Below are 5,000 nucleotides of genomic sequence, written 5' to 3'. Positions count from 1 at the left end.
AAATGTCTCTAGTAAACCAAAGTTATCGTTTAATAGCTATTTTGCTTCAATCTATCCTATCAAAAAAAATTGAAGATTTAGTTACGATTAGAAATACACTTTTCTATCTTTATCCATGGATTTTTTCCTCATACTTATTCAACTGGAAGTATTGATCCAATTCAAAAAAAAAAAAAAAATTATGTTTCGTAATTTCATAATCCAATTTTTCAATTTAGAATATAATCATATAATTATATAATTTAATTGGCCCTTGGATACAAATCACGAGAATGTATATTCTTCCTCAAATCTTTCGTTGAGAGGTAAAGGATTAAATCCTTTTAAGAAATAAAGTTTTTGCTCGGAATATGAATCAAACCGAAGGACCCCTTAACTATTAAGGGGATTAATAGAACGAATCACACTTTTACCACTAAACTATACCCGCTACAATGCGATTATTGTATATAAAGAGACCCTTTGTCGAACAGGGGAATTGGGCGTAATCAAGATAGGATCACAAGATAGGGGGATAAAAAATCCTGAAAATTAGAGCCTTGCCGCCTTTTGTCAGAAGACTTGATAAAATTAGGAAAAGAGTAGTTATTTCATTTAAATAACTAAATAAAAATAACTAAATAAAAACTTCTTTCCTTTGTTATAGGAGTTTTGATAGATAGGGTTCGACAAAAGAACTTAGTCATAACATAAAAATGGATTGTGCAAAAATCCATAGTTTTTTTTATTATTTATTCTAGTTATTCTAGTAAAATAAATGTAAATAAAAAGAAAGAGGAAGAAAAGAAAGAATCGAAATGATATTTGGATTCTATATCATAGGAACGGAAATAGTACTTCTTCTGCTTCTGATTGTTGATTCAATCCAATAACAAGATTTTTTTGTTACAACAAGTCAGATCGCAGAATCATAGAAAAAATTATTTATTTGAGTTGAAAATAAAAAAATGAGCCCGGCCGGGTCAGTACCCGGCCGGTCCGTGGAAATTGGAAATAAAAAAGTCCCTTTTGAGCGAAATCAAAATGAAATGGAATTACTGATAAAAGTTGTATATATTTATATTCTATATAATAAAATTAAGAATCTATAGATATATAGATTAATAATACCCTAATAAGATTAATAATACTCTAATATTAATATAAATAAATAAAAATTAATATAATTAATATATTAATATAAATAAATAAAAATATAAATAAATAAAAATCTATATAACAAAATAACAAAGGTCTATATAACAAAGGAAAGAGGGCTTTTTTCAAGCATTTCTTTTTGCGTGCTGTAACTGTAACATAGTAATTATCTTTTCTAAATTAGGAGAGATGGCTGAGTGGACTAAAGCGTCGGATTGCTAATCCGTTGTGCGAGTTATTCGTACCGAGGGTTCGAATCCCTCTCTTTCCATTTCGGTTTTTGACAGTGGAATAGATCAAATCCTAATACCATTTATAAAAATGAAGCAAGGAACTCTCCCTTTTTTATTCTTCCCGTCCAGGATTACCAGGATTACGTCCCGGATCATTAGATAGGAGTCCGAAGATGAAGAGAGAAACAAAGAATATCGTTGCGGTGTAAACAACGAATTTAAGATTACGCATTGTACAACCTCCCATAGAATTTTTTTGTAAAAAGAAGAGAATGGATTCTTCGTTTTTATTTTTCTATTTATATACGCAATTATACGCAATTTTTATTTTTCTATTTATATATATACGCAATTATACGCAATTTTTATTTTTCTATTTTTATACGAAAATAGATTCCTCGTTTTTATACTACATAGCCTATTTTGACACCAAGAAATAAAGTGATTTCTAGAATTTCTAGAAATCGAAAAGAATTTTCAGAAATTCATTTATAATAAGAGTTGAGTTTTTCATTACAAAAAAAAATTCTTTTATACCAACAATTATATATTGTGGCGGACTTTAATCCAAATAGGGTTCTTCGGCGAAAAAGGGTCAGAATGAGGAAATGGGATGATCCAGCTTTATCATGGCTATCCAAGAATTTCAATCTTTGAATTGAGGGTTCGGTTCGTTCATAGTGTTCATAGTGTAAGACTTATCTAATCTTTTCAATTGTTACAATTTTTTTTTCTTGAATAAATCATGAATTTTTCTAGGACAGTATTAAGGATCTCATCGAAAACTTACAGCAGCTTGCCAAACAAAGGCTAAGAGAAAAAAGAGAACAGGTATTACTGGCATAAAATCTACGATTGGATTCAAAAAAGCATAGGCCTCGGGCAATTTGGCGAATAAAAAACTACTCGAAAAAAGGGCAGAATTCAAACAGATACAGATCAAATTAAAGATATTAAGATTAAGCATAACAAAATTTTGTTCTTGGAGATAATTTTGATTGAGTTATTAATATGTTTTTTGATATAAGGAAAAAAATGAAGAAAGGAAAATAAGGCAGACTAAACAATACTTCTTTGAACTCACCCAATCAAAAAGCCTTCAATTCTTACAAGAGAATAGAAGAAATCATACTTTCATACAATATCTTAATTGAATTATATGTAATGATCAATAAATTCGGTTTAATTCTCTATCCATACGTGCCAAAATCCTAGCAAGAATCTAATCTATTCCATAGTTATTTGGAACTGGAATTGACGAACAGGGAATACCCATATTAGTGTTTAGTAGTTTCAAATAGAAATCTAAATGGGGCGTGGCCGAGTGGTAAGGCAACGGGTTTTGGTCCCGCTATTCGAAGGTTCGAATCCTTTCGTCCCAGAGCCTACTCTTTTTATATATCAGAATAACGATATCCGAATCTAAATTGCTCTTTTTTTTTTAACAACCTTCTTTCTAAGAGTCAAATATTGGAGAAAATGTGATTCTTGCTTTTGATTTTTAATGATTTCTTAAGATTGGCACTCGAAGAACTGTGAGATTGGCGAATCTATTCTATCGAGTTATTTGATCTATCGAGTTATTTGAAGATGCAAGGCAGATTCAAAAAGATTAGTTTATTTGTGTTATTTATAATATTCGTAATATTATTATTATTAATTATATTATTAATTTCTTATTAATTAGAATAGAAAAGCTTAATATTAATAAAAGTATAAAAAAATAAAAATATATTGTATTCATACAATATGGGTTAATTTGAATTCTTATTGAGGCTTTTTCTTCCTAAATTATCTATTTATTTCATATAGATTCATATAGAAGGAAATTGATTTCATATAGAAGGAAAAAGTATAGATAGATTACTATGTATCGACTGAACCAATGACTATTCATGATTCCATAATTGAATCAATGTTCCAAACTAGAGGAATGTTATGGTAAAACTTCGTTTGAAACGATGTGGTAGAAAGCAACGTGCGACTTGAAGGACATGATCGGCTGTGGATGTCAAAACCCACCACCTTCCATTATGTAGAAATGAAGGTGCTTTTGGCTCGACATCCTTTGTTCTGTTCTATTATAATCCGTCTTTTTGTTGGGTTGTAATGTAAATAGTACAGGATGGAGCTCGAAGAGAAACATCCATTTTTCAGGGGCAAGGATCTAGGGTTAATTAATGGAAATAAATAAGTTGGAACAACTTCGTAAGTCTATTTTTGATATAGAAATCGAAAAGCTCCGATTCAAACTATTTTCAAATCAAAAAGAAAAATTGTTGGAATTGGTAAAACTCTTTCGATCAAAAGTGTATAATGCGGGAATTAATCGTTCATATGATTCTTTGATAGAAAGAAAAAAAGAGAGAAAAAGGGGCATGTTGCTGCCATTTTTGAAATGATTAAATATCGCCGAAGTAATGTCTAAACCCAATGATTCAAGACAAAGATAAAGGATCCTAGAACAAGGAAATACCCTTTTCAATTGTCTCAACAACTAGATCAAAATGAAGAATCGAAATCGATTCTAAACGAGACAAACAAAAAAAGGGGTTAGAGACCACTCAATAAAAGAATGCCTAAGGATTTTTTTTTGAGCATTTTGAGAGTTATTTGACTTGAGTTATGAGAGTACGAATGCTTTTTTCTTCTTTTTTTTTGAAAAAAAAAAGACGGGTTTAAATGTCTAATTGATTTGCCGGGTTTATGGATCTTTTTGACATTCTAATTACATACATTATAATTCCATACATAGACATAACTTTTAATAGACATAACTTTTAATCATTTTTTTTTTTTTTTCTCGAGCCGTACGAGGAGAAAACTTCTTATACGTTTCTAGGGGGGGGGTATTATTTAACTACATCTATCCCAATGAGCCGTTTATCGAATCGTTGCAATTGATGTTCGATCCCGAAGAGAGGGAAGAGATCTTCGAAAAGTTGGTTTTTATGATCCGATAAATAATCAAACCCATTTGAATGTTCCCGCTATTCTCTATTTCCTTGAAAAAGGAGCTCAACCCACAGGAACTGTCCATGATATTTTAAAGAAGGCCGGGGTTTTTACGGAACTTAGTCTTAATCAAACAAAATTCAATTAATGAAATACAAAAAAGAGGGGGTGGATGACTCATATCTAGCTTTGTATAAATTTTTCTTTATAATTTCCTCCCCCCTCTTTTGTTTTATTCATACTTTTTTATTTATTATTCGTATTTCTTATTGCTTTGCTACTATAGAATACCGTGTTCTATAACAGATTTTATTGAGCTAATTTTATTGATATAAAATATAGAGAAAAAAGATCAATTGAATAAATGAAGTAATTGCATTTAAAAAAATAACATAAAATAAGATAAAAAAAAAAAAATAACATAAAATAAGATAAAAAAACAGAGAAAATAACAAGAAAAAATAACATATAAAAATAGAAAATATTAATAATAATTAATAATAAATAATAATAATTAATAATAAATAATTAATAATAAATATTATAATAATAAATATTATAATAATAAATATTATAATAATAAAAATAATAAATATTATAATAATAAATATTATTAATAATAAAAATAATAAATATTATAATAATAAATATTATTAATAATAAAAATAATAAATA

General features: G+C 28.5%; 1 non-coding gene across 1 annotated transcript; it reads left to right on the top strand.

Annotated features, from left to right (window-relative positions):
* Positions 1-1,320: 1,320 nt before the first annotated feature.
* Positions 1,321-1,408, top strand: TRNAS-GCU (transfer RNA serine (anticodon GCU)). Its single transcript has one exon. It is a non-coding gene; the product is annotated as a tRNA-Ser (tRNA).
* The last annotated feature ends 3,592 nt before the right edge of the window (positions 1,409-5,000 follow it).

The sequence above is a fragment of the Durio zibethinus genome, unplaced genomic scaffold (genome assembly GCF_047325235.1).
Source record: "Durio zibethinus cultivar Kanyao isolate XHJ-2024 unplaced genomic scaffold, ASM4732523v1 HiC_scaffold_43, whole genome shotgun sequence".
NCBI lineage: Eukaryota > Viridiplantae > Streptophyta > Magnoliopsida > Malvales > Malvaceae > Durio > Durio zibethinus.
The sequence above is the reverse complement of the archived record's forward strand: the minus strand, read 5'-3'. Positions and strand labels throughout refer to the sequence as shown.